This window comes from Jaculus jaculus, chromosome 6 (assembly GCF_020740685.1).
Source record: "Jaculus jaculus isolate mJacJac1 chromosome 6, mJacJac1.mat.Y.cur, whole genome shotgun sequence".
Lineage (NCBI taxonomy): Eukaryota > Metazoa > Chordata > Mammalia > Rodentia > Dipodidae > Jaculus > Jaculus jaculus.
In genome coordinates this window covers 12488206-12504858 of record NC_059107.1, presented here as the reverse complement: position 1 = coordinate 12504858, position 16653 = coordinate 12488206, and positions in this window count along the sequence as shown.

Here is a 16653-nt window from a genome sequence, read left to right as displayed (position 1 = left end):
ACAGTAATCTGGACCCAAATGGCAATGGTACCATAAAATTCTACTTCCTAAAAGACAGACCAAATGGCTGAACCTTCACTAGACCCTTACAGGAAACACCTGAACCACAAGACACTGGAGAGGGTAGGATCAAGACTGACCTAAATCTCCTACATCTTCCCTCCCTCCCTCTCCCCCTCTCCCCTCTATCTCTCTCCTCTCTAACTCTTGTATATTAGTTATCTTTTTCCTCAATTTCTTAGTGGACACTGACCTGTAACCCCCACTTCCAGCTTGGGCCTACCATCCACAATGAGCTTTTGATCAGAGAAACCTACAAGGTTTCCCAAAACAATGACAGACTTCTGTCAGAGTACTTGATGACCCACCAAAGGCCAGTGATAAGACCCTATTGCTGAAGACTCCATACACAGCTGATGCGTAAAATGGAATGACATGGCTGGAAGCCAGGAGAGAGTCAGTCCCCAGACAGTCAGCGTGTCTAGTGCCAGAAGGCGCTACATAGGCGACTGGGGGAAATGACCAAGATCTGTCCAAGCAACACATTGTTTAACCTAATTAGCAACAAATAACCGGATGTGATGCCCACACAAGTGCAATAGTGGTACACAGCCATGGTGAGGAATCAATTGCTCTTGATTTGGCTAACTGATCCACTCAGTGGTACTAGACCCTTAGCTAGAGCTGGGAAACAAGTCAGAACCATACCCAAACACAAGCCCACTCTACAATATCAAGCTACCATCAATCACGGGGTATAAGAGGGCCCACACCTATCAAACTGTCTATCAAAAAAGTAAGTGTTATCTCAATTTTCCGGGTGCTAACTTACTCTCCATTGGAGAATCTGCTTCTCTTTTCCAGATAGATGCAGATCCTAAGAAGAGAGCTGCCCCAACATACCTCAAAAGGGGCCCAACTGAAACTAAGGACAACTGGTGAAATAAGCAAGGGTGATGTTTTCCTGTGAACTGGATACCAGCACAAAGGGGAAGGAGATCAACGCAGAGAAAAATCAACTCCTACCAAATCAGAGAGCCAAAGCCTCAGAGGTCCCCAACACCTCAGCACTGAAGCAGACCAAAAATGAACCCAACATGGCTCAGGGAAATCTTGCGGAAGAGGGGGCGGAAAGAATGCCAGAGTTACATGTTGGGTCATGATTTGCAGAGACATTTATCATACTAATAACTGGGGGCTATCTCCACAATGCACGACCCATTTTCATTAACAAGGAGGGTCTAATGGGAGGGGGTAGATCACAGATGAGCCTAAATAATGGTACCAACTTGCCTGTATTCACTGAAATGAAAACTAATAAATTAAATTAAAAAAAAAGACATGCCTTCCTGGAGGTTATAGGATGTGCAGTGGGTAAGTCTGTGCAGGGCGTGTGAAAAAAAAAAAAAAAAACACATGTAATGGTGCACCTCACCAGCTTCACGGGGACTAAAGAATGGACTTGGGAGGCAGAGCTGAAGCCAAGCATCAGTCTCTTGCTCTCAAGTGACTGATATTGGGAAAATGACTTAAACATAGAATTACCTCCTCCTCTGCACAACCTTATAGGTATACTGAACATCTAAGCCAGATGCCATGAGTCTGTGCTTTCTAATTGTATAGGTGCATAAGAAGCAGGCAGAGGGCTGGAGAGATGGCTTAGTGGTTAAGCACTTGCCTGTGAAGCCTAAGGACCCCAGTTCGAGGCTCGATTCCCCAGGAACCACATTAGCCAGATGCACAAGGGGGCGCATGCGTCTGGAGTTCATTTGCAGTGGCTGGAAACCCTAGTGCGCCCATTCTCTCTGTGTACCTTCCTATTTCTGTATATCTCTGTCTCTCAAATAAATAAGTAAAAATAAAATATTTTTTAAAAAAGAAACAGGCAGAGATTTTAAGTGTGGAATAAAATTATTGTGGCACACCCCAAAATAATCACCATTCTGTTGCAAGTGAAAGCACAACACAAGCCAGAAGAAAAATGGCATGCTTCTGTGTTTGTGAAAGAAAAAAATAATAATAATAACTACAGAAGAACTCATATGGTTCCCAGAAGTTGGCTCCATATATCTGTACCTTTGTAGCAAGTAGCATGAAAATTTCCCAAGTTAAATTTTCATATGGATAATGACAGGCTGGATTGGTAAATGAAGCAGAATACTTATTTCAAAGTATAATTTTATAGAATGAGAAGAATCTTTAAACTTGAATAACTAAATCTGAGGTGTTCACGAAGGACATAAGGCCAGAGAAGTCACAGGATTGTAAATAAAGTCCTATGACCAAATCAAGAGACAACTATACTGGCTACATTCACTGGTTCCTCTTACAGGATACATTATGCCACTCCCCCTACCGCCCCCAGCCAAGGTTCATAGACTATTGGACTAATGTCCAAAGTGAATGTGTTTGGAAATGGAGTCCTTAAGAAGACAATTAAGGTTTAAGTGATGTTATAGGGATAGATCTGTGATAAAATTGAACTTGTTTCCTTCCTTAGCAGAAGGACAGACATTAGAAATGTAAACACATAGAGAAAGTCTATATGAAGACACAGCAAGAAGGTAAGGAAATGAGTGAAGTCTCGAGAGAAATTCAGCCTGGAAACACCTTAATATGTCTTTGGCCTCCATTATGTGAGAAGCCTCCTCGCCTCTGAACAGTGCTGCAGTGGAGGCCAGGCTTCAGGGCATGAGATTCTAGAAGACATCTAAGACCCAAACCCTGTCGGTGATATTTAGTAAAAGAATTCTTTCCAGACTAATCCAGGCACTTTCCAACAGAGTGATTTGAGACAAGGTGAAGAGATAGTCAGGCCTTGAGCCACATGCCTATGGCATGCTTTAGAAAAGAAGTGAGTTATTTTAAATTGTTATGAATTTTTCAAAAAAAAAAAAAGACTCCTTTTAATATGGAACACTGCATTTTTTTCCCTAGATTCCAGGTTCATAAAGACATGAATGCTAAAGAAATAAGCTATATTGTGTAGTATATTTATTGCTAAGTGCAAAGGCAAGGAAATTAATCTTACTCCAGTGTGAGAAATGTTCACAAGAGAGCTTTTCACCTCTCAGTTACCTTGAGAGATAAAATAGTGGAAAATGACTTTATTACAACCTTCAATACTAGTGGCCAATTCCTCCAACTCTCAACCATGTTAAAACCGAGGAAAGATAGAAAACCAGTGCCAAGGTAGAAGAAAATGTTCTGGTTGAGAATATTTTGGACACTAGAAGTCACAGAGGGGGCACATTATTCTTCAAATTCAGTTGGCTTTGAGATAGCCTCAAACATGGTCTACGTACCATCTACTGTGATCGTGTTCTAGACATAGAACATTCAAAGAAACTTTTCTTACAAAGTCATTGTTTTGGATTAGTTAAAAAAAAATTAACAGACCACACAACATGTGCTCATTTCTCACAGACTCGTTATAGTCAAAAATTTGAGGGGTTGATCTTGGGCTTTATTCCCCAGTACCCACATACAGCTAGATGCACAAAGTGGCACTTTTCCTTTGCAGTAACTACAGGCCCTGGTGTGCTCATTCTGTTTCTCTCCTTCTCTCTCTCTCTCTCTCTCTCTCTCTCTGTCTCTCTCTTCTTTCTGTCTCTCTCTGTCTGCTTGCAAGCAAATAAATAAAATTTTGAAAAGTTTTGGGAATCTAAGTCCAAAGGAAAGGAAAAGCATTGAGAAAAGTGCTCTTGGTTTAAATTTGGGCTTTATTTCCACTAGCTAACCCTGATTTTTCTCATCCAACAGGGGACAATGGTCTCTCTCTTGAAGAGTAACTGTGATGTGCACGATCATGTATACTAAACAGGTAGCCATTACTATTACTTCTGTGGACTTCTTAACCATGATACAAAGGTAAAAAAAATAGATACAGAGAAATGGCATTACCCTCATGAGATTTGTAAGCTAATAAATAATAGATCTAGATGTGGGAGAAACTGCTAAGTATCCATGACTCATTAACAAGTCTCTTCCCTAGGAACAGAATGTTTAGAAAGAAATAGTCAAAGTCAGAGTGTTCAGGGAGAGTTCATCTCACATTACCAACTCTCCATTTTTTTTATCCAATGAGATTCAAACCGTTAATTTTGGATAGATCATGCAGATAGCCTCCTCATTAGAAGGACAGCAGAAACATGCCCTTTATTACCTCTCGTCACCTGCTAGGTGCCAGTGTAAAGTACAGATGTGATTGCTGAGGAAGCTCCAGTAGTAACACTGAGACACAAGTCTTCCCTGAGGATGAAATCCATGTGTTAAGGGTGGTTTACTACCAAGACAAAAATAACATGAGTCATTAATAAACTCTGAGATGCTACACATCACTGATAAACCCATTTTTCTAAATATGTCTTATATAAAAAAGTAAATAGCACTTAAATACTATTATTTCTGGCTTCCATGACCAGTAGCACAATCCAATTCCTAATTGATATATCACTTCTTTCTAACTCTTAATCTTGGGGAAAAAAAAAACACAGAATCTACTAGATTTATGTCTTCAGAAATCCATTAGTCCAAGGGAAGTCAGTATGATTATTTTGCATGTTTCCTCTCAGAATAACATTACCAAAACATATTTTGAGATTTTTATCCTGCAGAAGGTACTCTGTCACACTGAATATGAAAGTAAACACTCTGGTTGGATCCATTCCACATCTATTTAAGCATATCTATATAAGCTGTAGGGAAGAATCAAGGACAAGTTTGTGACCTATAAGCCTGCACTCTGGTTGTCTAAGGCTCACACATGGGTCCTTCACTCTAAATTATATTCATTTGTTCAGCAAAAATTCTAAAGCACCTCCCAGGGATTTGAAATGGTAACAACAACGAGACAAACAGGATCCCTGCTCTTGTGAAGCATGCACTGTAGTTGAAGGGAGACATGGGGAGTAAGCAAGCAAATACATGAGCAATATACCTTTATCTAGGGTTCTGCAGAAAGTTCCTTATACTGGGCAGAAAGAATTCTGTGTACAGAGGGTAATGTCCTAACTGCAACCACTGTGGCAAGACTCAGTCCTTCCAAAGGCAGAAGAAACAGTGAATGCAAAGAAAGCAGTTTGGCTAATTCTGAGGCCACAAAGAAAGACCATTGATTGGACTCCATGGAGTGACGATGGGAATGACGAGAGGCAAGGTCACAGGGATGGTTCAGATCTGTCAGGTCTTGTGGGCCAGGACAGTAAACTTAGTTCTTATTTTATGCGCAGCAAGTGAAACAGAAAGCCATTGTCAGATTCAAAAGCAAGAAATAAGAGGAACTGATTTATTCTTTTAAAAGATGACTGTGATTGTTAGGTTGAAATCAGGCATAAGGCAGAAAACATTGCCTCAAGGAAATAGTAGGGAGCCAAGTGCTGCATTTCTTTTTTTTTTTTTTTTAACTTCACACTTCATTTTATTATATTAGTATTTTTATGCCAATATTTTATTAGTTATGTACATACTCAGTGTGTAAATGGCACATCAGTACCATCCTTACCCTCATCCCTGTCCTCCCCCCTCTGCAGGGACCCCTCCTCGTTGGGGATGCCAGTTATCCCCATGGGGATCATAGGTTGTACATTGTGGTGGCAGCGATCAGTTATGGGGAAGACACAATGTCACCATGGCTAACGTCCCAACTTGTGGCTCTAACAATCTTTCTGCCCCCTCTTCACGAATTTCCCTGAGCCATGTTGGGTTCATTTTAGGACTACTTCAGTGATGAGGTCTTGGCAGCCTCTGTGTTTCTGGATCTTTGGTTTGATAAGAGTTGGGTGTTCTCTCTGTCTATCTTCTTTACCCTTGTGCTGATACCAGGATCACCAAGAAAGCAGCACTCTTGCTCATTTCCTCAATTACTCTATGGTTTCAGCTGGGGCCCTGGTGAGGTGTGATGGCTGATTCTCTCCTCAGGTTCTGCATACATCTGAAAAAGAGAAGCAGATTCTCCAATGGAGAGTGAAGTCAGCACTGATAAATAGGATATCATTATTAGTTTAGAGACAATTTAATAGGTATAGGGCCTCTTGTATCCCAGGATTGGTGGGAGCTTGATATTGGAGAGCAAACTCGTTTTTTGGATATTGTTCTGACTTGTTTCCCACTTGCAGCTATGGGTTCTGTTCCACTGAGTAGATCAGTTAGCTAATCCAAGAGCATATGGTTACCCACTATGGCTGTGTGCCACTATTGCACTTGTGTGAGTCTCACACGGGGTTGTTTGCTGCTGAGTAGCTTAGCCTTTGAGTTGCTTGGATAGATGTTGGTCATTTTCCCCCAGTCATTCATGTAGCACCTTGTAGCACTAGACAAGCTGTCTGGGGACTGACTCTCTTCCAGATTCCTGCCAGGTCTCTCCATGCTCCATACTGACAATATATAGTGTCTTCTGTAGTAGGGTCTTACCATTAACCTTTGGTGGGTAATCAAATGCTCTAAAAGATGTCTGTCTTCTTTTGGGAAATCTTGTATGTCTCCCTGACCAACAGCTCATTGTGGATGTTAGCCATAACCTGATACTGGGAGTTACAGGCCAGTGTCAAGAGAAAAGGATGAAGAAAAAGACAGGTACTATAAAAGAAAAAGAGAAAAAAAGAGAAAGAGAAAAACAGGAGAAAATTAAGGCTAGTCTTTATCATATACTCTCTGGGGCCCTTTGATTCAGGTGTTCCCTATAAAGACCTAATGAAGGTTCAACATTTAGTCTGCATTTCAGGATATAGGATTTTATGATACCAGTCCTATTTGGGTCCAGTTTTGTTCCCCGCCCCCCCCCCACCGCCGCCTCATCCTTTTCCTATGAGGAACTCCAATGGAGACACAGTATAGGGCATTGAATTAGGAGACCAGAAGAAATAGCTCAGTGGGTAAAAATGTTTGCCATGCCAACATCAGAACCTGTGTTTGGATCATCAACATGCACATGAAATGGTGGACATACTGGTGCATGCCTTTAATCACAGAGCTGAGGAGGCTGAGACAGGAGGCTCAAGGGGAGTTGCTGGCTAGCTAATCTGGTTAAATCAGTGAGCTTTGGTTTCAGTGAGAGGCTACCTCAAAAAATAAGGTGTAGGACAATTGAAGAATGTACCCTGTGTCTACTTCTGGCCTCGACATGCACCCCCCGACATGTATAAACATGTATATATGGACATATACATGATTTCTAATGTTTTTTGTAAAAAAATAAATAAAAAGCAGATTTGAGGGAAATTTTAGAGCTCTGGGAATTTGGTTTTCTAGTTAATTTTTAGACTATCAAAAATGATTTATTTTTTCACTGGAGCTTCCCTTGAAACTTATTGTATTATTTTAAAATTTAAGTGTCAGAAATATCGCTCATGGAGTTAGAGAGATGGCTCCTTGGTTAAGTGCTTGCTTGTAAAGCCTAAAGACTCAGGTTCAATTGCCCAGTACCCATATAAAGTCAGATACACAATGGGACATGCATCTGGAATTCATTTTCAGTGGCTGGAGGCCCTAATGAGCCCATTCTCTCTCTCTCTCTCTGTCTCTCTCTCTCCCCCCTTATAAATAAATAAATAAGTACATAAATTTAATAGGAATATTTTTCATATCCATTGAATCTGGACTAAGCATGAAATAATCAGTATATAAAATAACCTTTATTGTATAAACAAGCAACATTCTTTTTTTTTTAATTTTTATTTATTTATTTATTTGAGAGCGACAGACTCAGAGAGAAAGACAGATAGAGGGAAAGAGAGAGAATGGGCGTGCCAGGGCTTCCAGCCACTGCAAACGAACTCCAGACGCATGCGCCCCCTTGTGCATCTGGCTAACGTGGGACCTGGGGAACCAAGCCTCAAACCGGGGTCCTTAGGCTTCACAGGCCAGCGCTTAACCGCTAAGCCATCTCTCCAGCCCACAAGCAACATTCTTGTATCCCTCTCACATGTTTCACATAACTTTCCAATTTTCCTGCTTTTCTCCATCATTTCCACCCTAAAATCCTGGCACCATATGGAAATGAGAGCACACACAGTCTAACCAAAAGATTCCCCTAGACTGAGCAGTTGTTTCACAATCAAAATGTAAATTCTGAGCAAAGTAGAAAAGCTCACTAGGATGCTTATAATGCAGTGGCCCATTTACCTGTGAACACATGCTCTCACCTTTCTTCTATTTTATGTCCACAATACCTCGTTTGCAGGAGCAAAGAGATGAAATCATTTGGGATGCTTTCTCTCTGCTGCTTAGAAGCTAATGAACTCTACAAGCTGAGTCTGTGGGGGTGGTTCTATCTCTGCTCGTCATTGCCTCTATTCCTCTCCTTATCTCTTTTTCACTTCACAGAACTAAATTAGTCACTAGGAGTGATCAGCAATGCAATCCAATGGATTCCAGGAGGCCTCAGTACCACTGGAATCAAACTCTGACACAGACTGTCACAGTGAGGATGCTAGAGCAGTAAAAAGTGAGGTTAGTCCTGTGCCTGGCACATTATCAAGGCTTCAGGAAGAAAGTGAGACAGAAACTGTCTTTCTGTAACTGCCATAGGGCTAAAGCTGCAATAGATCTTACCTTAAACATGTCCTGGTTGGTTTTCATCTGAACAGCTAGTGTATAGAAGGTAGTGTCCTATAAGTGCTATAGGAAAGAAAACTTAGACTCCATAAATGTGGGCAGTTTGCCCACAGTGACCTGTAGTAAGATGTGGTAGGTCAAAATTGAAACTCAAATTCTTTAAATTCAGGGACCTTGGATTAAATATCTGAGAACCCAGAGCTTCATTCTCATGGGATCCAGGCAGGGTGGCATATGCACATATACTATAAGCTCTAAATGTCAAAACATAGCATTTCAAAGAGCTAAGACGTAAGTAAATAAAATTTGAACAAGTTTATTTGGTACATATGGAGAAAATTTAACCTATTTTCCTTATAAGTTATTTGTCCTTTCTAAGTATTTCATTATATAAAGATTAATATGGGAGAGTAGAATATATATACATATATATGTATGTACATATGTGTATATATTCTACTTGGGACATATATACATATATGTTTATAAATATATGTGTATGTATGGCTTGCCAACATTCACCAATCATAATCATGAGAATAATAATAGTACCTCATATCTACTGATTGTGCAGCCCTTGTCAGTTTTTTCTGTTACACCATTTATTCTCCATATAGCCTGAGGCAAAAGATGTCATTATAGTCCACATTTTACAGATGGGCAATGGAAACATGGAGAGTAGAAATAACTCATCAACTGAAATGCTAGGGTGTGAATCCAAACATCCCTGTTCCCCACCAATCCTGGATTACTATGTAGGACTACAGTTTGTGTACCCTTGCCTGAATCCATTATCCTTTTCTAGAAATATGCCATCTGTTAAGAGATAGTTTGTCTGTCTCGAATGCCACTGTCCTTCTGGACCATGTGAATGGAGTGGACTTACTAAAATGAGTGCTTGAGGGCCAGTTCACTGCCATCTCACAGCAGCTTCAGTCCTTTCTTCATCAGACTGCATCAGGTCGTGATGTCTCATGACAGATCATAACTTCCTCCCCTAAGAGCTAGCTTCTCTTTCTGTCTGTTCCTACTGTCATATATGATAATCTGGGATTAGAACAGGAACATCAAATATGAACTTGCATCTGAGCAGTTCTGACCTCCCAGGAGGAAATGTTGGGGATGGGGAATAGGCAAATTGATAATCATAAATCTCTAAGGAACAGAGAGAGTCATCTGACAGTTTTAATAATACATGCTGATGACTATAGTCAATGCTTATTTTAAAGTTTATAGCAACATGTAACTTAGTCACAACAAACTAATCTGTCTTTCTTGGGAGCCTCTTTGGCTTTTCCTAGAACCCTGTGCTAACATTTGTGCCCCCCCCCACCAATGGAACTACACAGGGTAATGGTTAGCTTAGGGGTAAATTCTCTAGTTAGAGAAAAGACACTTGAGTATAGTGGTTAATGCCAAAAGTTCACTTGACTGGGTCATGTGGATTTTAGATTAACTGGTTTGTATGAGTTTGTCTGTAAACATGCTTCCAGATGAAATTAGCATTTGAATCAGTGGATAAAGTGTATTTTACTATCCTTTCCTGTGTGGGTGGGCACCATCCTATTCACTAAGAACCTGAACAAGAAACAAAAAAGGAAGAAAAAGGAATTTGTTCTTTTTTGTTTGTTTGTTTCAGCTAGGATATCTCTTTTTCTACCCTTGGACTGAATTATATATATAGGTCACTGGGTTGCCAGAATCAAAAAGGAGGAATGAAGATTTCTCAGCCTCTATAACCATGAGCTAACTCCTCAAGATAATTTTCCATTTTTGAATTTTGTCTTTTAGTTTGCATGCAGATTTAGGTATTACTGATTCTGCCATTTTCAAATACAATTTGTTTTAGTTCATTCTTCTCCCTATTCTCTTTGATAGAGAAAGACAGACAGATACAAACTTATATGACATTTATCTATTTCTATCTACTTATAGATACAAATATAAACTTCTGTATGATATATGTCTATATCTATCTATATATATGCTATATGCATGCATTTGATCATATATATGATCATATATAACATATATATATATATACACATACATACATACATACATACATACATACATACATACATACATATACACACAATCTTTTTTCTCTATATAACCCTAATATGATTGGTCATGGGTAAGAAATGATTGCTTCAAGACTTCAATAGGAAAATTAGGAAACATAGGCAAACACATGCCTATAGCTTGTTAAAACATAATGTAGATATGAATAGCATGAATACAAATTGAAACATAACACACAATATTTTTAGAGAATTAGCCTGTATGTATATATTCCAGGGATAGATACTTTCCTACATATTTTCTGATGTGGTCCTCATAATAACAAATTGAACTACAAATGTAAATTCTGTTATAAACAGTTAATATTAACACAACATGTTAAAAACCCATTGCAGCTGATCAGAAGCACATTAGCATTGATCAGGCATCTTTCAGTTCCATGAGAGGGACCATTCAGACAACTGCCTGCTGTTTGTTCTCTTGTTCTATCAGTTAATATAGTTCAGTGTCTCTCAAACCTCAGTCTGTAAAATCATTATCGTCCAGCGTTATAGACACTGAATCTTATTTACCTTGCTCCATGGTCAATTCAAGATATTTCAAGGGCATTTCCAGAGCCCCTGGGTTCAACTGAGGAAGCCACTCTCTGACTATGACCATCAATACTGCTCTGATGAGAGGACAAAGATGCTGAAAGCCAGCTCATTTCCTACAGCTCAGCTGATTCAGCTGTAAGAGGTGACTTTCAGTAAGGTATCTTCCTGGAGGCCTGGGTATCTAATAATCACATAAAGGTACATAGAGAATGTCCATGACCTAGAGTACTTTGTCTGTATGTGATCCATGCCTTGGGAGCCAGACTTTGTAATTTAAGTGACATAGCATTCTTTCATTCACATACCTCCCTCTCCTCACTACAATTTGGGCTTTATATATTGAGTGGCCCTAATTATTCATTTGTGTATCTTCAGATTCTTGCTAAATTCCTGGAAAATGATAGAATCTCAGTAAAGAATGATGAGCTAGAAGACCAGGTGGCAGATCTAATACAGTCCAACAAAGAGAAAGACAAACTTATAGAAAAGTATGAATAGGAATTTCAAGATATTCGGGACACTATGAAAAGATCAAATATAAGAATTCAGGGCATAGTAGAAGGAGAATTCCACTCCAAAGGCATAATAGGTGTCTTCAACAAAATCACAGAAGAAAACTTCCCCCAAATTGGGAAAAAGGTGCCAATGCAGATACAGGAAGCCTTTAGAACCCCAGCCAGACAAAACCTGGAAAGAACCTCTCCTCGTCATATTATAATCAAACTACCAAACACACAATCCAAGGAAAAAATATTGAAAGCAGTTAGAGAGAAAACTCAAGTTACCTACAAAGGCAAGACCATCAGGATTGCAGCAGATTATTCAACACAAACTTTAAAAGCCAGAAGGGCTTGGAGTGATGTATTCCAAGTTCTGAAAGATAACAACTGTCAACCAAGGTTACTTTATCCTGCAAAGCTATCCAAGAATGATGAGGATATGATGGCATTTACATAAAATATAGAAATAAACTTACCTGTCATCCAATGCTAGATCAAATTTGTCCACCAAGCATGCAGCATCCCATTATATAATGTTCATAAAATTATTCTAAGATTGACATTATCATTATTTTACCCCCACCTTTGAGGATACCATTACATAGATTTATTTGATAATTTCATTAATATATTTAAGAATATTGAAATCATGTAACCTTACATGTTGCTGGGATATTAATAATATTGCCCCTCATTATTATTTATTTATTTATTTATAGCATCACTCTTAATATATGTTATTTATTTGAGAGAGAGAAAGAGGCACGGAGAAAGACAGAGAGAGAAAGAGAATGGGCCCTCCAGGGCCTCCAGCCACTGCAAATATACTCCAGCTGCATGCACCCCCTTGTGCATCTGGCTTATGTGGGTCCTGGAGAGTCATCTGGGATACTCTGGCTTGGCAGGCAAATTCCTTAACCCCTAAGCCATCTCTCCAGCCCCTATAGCATCACTCTTAATATTCTTAATATTCTTCTGAATAACATCTCAGACTAATCAAAGTTGTGCTTTGATGTGTTAAAAAAAAAAAAACTCCTAGAGCTGGATATTTAGATGCGGCCTAACCGCCACTGTTAAAGAAGTTCACTTCAAGAACTATTCCTGTAGATAAGCCTTTCCTTAATCCCTAATTATTAATTTAGAATACAATCCAAGATGTGAAAGTAAAGGGTCAGAATATGAGCTTCTAAAGATGCATGATATACACTTTTTTCCCTTGTATGTTCTGTGTACTTAAGAGTGACAAATGTAGGCTGGAGATAGCTACTGGGTATTTTACTTAAGAGTTGTTCTACCGCTTTTATGGCTTTTTCTCTGGAATGTTATATCTATCACTACCACTGTCACTGCCAACAAAGGCTAATATCTATCCAGTATTCACTGCGAGGCTAGACTTGGAGATTGTCATGTATTATTCCACTGAAGCCTTACAACAAGCTTAAGAAATCAGCGTGCATGGTAATCCCATGTTGTGTATGACATACAGAATTTTACCAACAAAGCTAGTAACTGAAACTCATGTCTGCCTTCTGTTAGAGCTGTGATCTTGGGTGGTCTACAGCTTCCTTTCAACAGAGGACTCTCTGTAGTATACGTCATTTGAGTGCAAATGCTGAGGTGATACAGTTGTAACTTTTGCGTATAGATTTGCAAAATATAACTACATACATTGTTTATTTCACGAACAGACCATGTCCATCTTTTGGAGACAAGATTTTTTTTGTCTGCTTTGTCAAAGAGCCAAATGGAGAGACAAAGAGAGTAAGAAAGAGGAGAAAGAGAGAGAGAAAAAAGGGGGGGGGAGAGAGAGAGAGAGAAATTCTATGGAAAAAAAAATGTTTCTCAAAGACAATGATTGAAAGCACTGGTCACAAACATCAACCATGGCCTGACATCTTTTTCTTTTAATTTATTTATGAGAAAGGGAGAGAGAAAGAAGCAGATGATAGAAAGAATGGATGCACCAAGGCCTTCAGCTGCTGCAAACAAACTCCACATGCATGTGCCACCTTTGGCATCTGGCTTACATGGGTCCTGGGGAATTGAGTCTGAGTCCTTTGGCTTCACAGGCAAATGCCTTAACCACTAAGCCATCTCTCCAGCTTCCCAGGACCTCACTTCTAATTTGCGTGGCTGAATATATACTGACGGTTCATAAAACATAGCAAATATATCCATCTACTTGCACACCTCTCTAAATAAACTCAATTTCCACCATTGTAGAGGAACTATATTTCTATAATTCCACATTTCCACAGTTAGGGTAAGAAAAAGCTTTACATTGTTTTGCTCTGGAAAATGTATACCTGATTATGATATTCCATAGCAAACCATTGAAGCTAGAAAAGTATTATTGACACATTTGATCATTCATTACAAAACCTTCCTACTCGTTTCTTAATCTTTGTGTTTCTAGGGAAGGATCCCAGTTCTACAGATGGTTACTTACCCAGATTCTGGAGGAAAACATATCACGTGGCAGATAAGCATGTGGGATTTAAATCACTGCCTTGGTTTAAAATTTGGTTTTGCCACTAATGAGCTATGTGCCCTTAAGAATCTTATAATGTCTCCATGCCTTTGGTTCCCCATCTGTGAAGTGCACATGCTAATGTTGTGAAATTGTAAGGACGAAGTGATTTTGTACATAGGGAAAATGCTATTTATATGTTCCATTATGCTGTTGTTTTATTCCTAATCTTTTCTGTCAATAGTCACTTATTACATGGTACATACCTGATCCTACAGCTATCAAGTGATAAGGTAGTAGATAATATAATTAAATTCTGAAAAACTCATAACAGCCAATTGATTTGGTACTCTGCCCTCAGGGTATCTTTCCATTTGGGTAAAGAGGTTCTGACAATCTCAAAGCTGAAGTACAAGGAAATGAAACTCTCAGGATAGAATATTAAACATGTGGGTGAAATTATATACATACACACACACACACACACACACACACACATATATATATAATTAAGTATAAATTTTACATATGCATATATATGTAAAAATTTCTGTGTACATACATAAATGATTTATATATACACACATCATACATATGTGTTGTAAGTTTTTTTCAAAGTACACTACAATCTTAGGGCTTTCCAGTGGGAAGAAACTTTGGCAATATGGTGTTCATTCTTCCCATCTTATATATGAAGAAGCTGGGTCCACAAGGCAGATTTACTCACCCTGGGGAACCAGTATGGTGTGAACAGAACCAAGATTCATTCTTCTCAGTCTGGTTGTTTTTCTAGGTGAACACATTTCTCTTTCCTATGTCTATAACTTATGTGACATTCTTTTTTTATTTGCATTTATTTATTATGGAGACAGAGAGAGGGGGAGAAAGAGAAAGAGAAAGGAAGGAAGGAAGAAAGGGCATGACAGGGATTCTTGCCACTTCTAACAAACTCTAGACACATGTGCATGAACTCATGTGCATTTGGCTAATGTGAGTTCTGAGGAATTGAACCTGAGTCCTTAGGCTTCATAGGGAAATGCCTTAACTGCTGAGCCATCTCTCCAGACCTACCTAACATTCTGGAAAATAAGGTGTCAGGACATAAGTTGCAGTAAGAAAATCCACTACCTCTACTCTCACATCGAAATGTACAAAGTAGAGTACCAGGAACTCTGACCTTGATCTTGGCACTCTGTATCTGAAATAACGTTACTCCCAAAGCAAGGTGTCTGGATACCTAAGCTATGGCTCCCGTTTGCTTTCCTATAGACAGACCCTCTTGCTTCAGGAATATTCTGCTAACTTTGTACTTAAGGTCTCCTCCTTGCACCTGTTGGCTCATATCTATCTCTTGCCCTTTCTTCTTAGGATACTCTTATCCCAACATTTATGCTATCTACTGAAATCCTGTCAGTACTTGTAAGCAGGTCCTACTTGTGTCCCAACCCAGTAAAGCTATCTGCTCTCCTATGTACATATAAAATCAGTTATTCTCTAGTAAGGGAATTCTCTTAGCTCCTTATCTTGTTAGTTTGTCTGTGTTATCACTCCTGCTATATTGAAAGTTCAATCAAGGCTGAATCACAACCTAGTTCATTTTAGTATCCTTCCAGCAATCAATATTCTCTCTTCCTAAAGTGTTAGTTGAACTGAATGAGGAAAATATATATCCTGTATGCTTGTTTTGTTCAGCAAATCTACAGTACTACTTTCCTTATAGGGCAGCTATTCTGAACCGTATTTACTTCATTCCAACTTATGATCTAAGCATAAACCAGGGATTACTTTTTCAAGTATGCACCGATTTCTATAAAATATCACATTTCTTTTACAGAGGTGCCCCTGCCCCAGCAATCAGAGTAAGGCATCCAAATAAGTCAACCAACTTGTAGCTATTTCATCCAGACAGAACAATAGTATACTAACCTTGAAAAGTAGATATAAGTTAGATAGATGATAGATAGATAGATACATAGATACATAGATACATAGATAATAGAGCTATCTAGTGAAACATACATACATACATAGATATATAGATACATATATACGTACATACATACATACATGGATGATATATAGATGGCACAATTAGGTATGCTCAGTCTTCATATGAAAACAAAAGAGATGTTATCCTAGTTTGTTCTTGCACTAATATTCACTGAGGTACCTATAAAAAATCTCATATGAATAAATTAATTCTGAAGAAAACATTTATTAGATAAAACAACAAGTTAAAGTTGCATACACTTAACCTTAGTGTAAAGTAAGAAAATAATCACCCTTATAAGGAAGAGAAAACTCCTACTGAGATCAGTCTTTTTTTTTTTTCCTTTTTTTTGTTTGTTTTTTCAAGATAGGGTCTCAGTCTAGCTTAGGCTGACCTAGAATTCACTATGTAGTCCTAGGGTGGCCTCAAACTCATGGCGATCCTCCTACCTTTGCCTCCAAAGTGCTGGGATTAAAGATGTGCACCACTATGCCTGGCTCTTTGATTAGTGTTAAATTA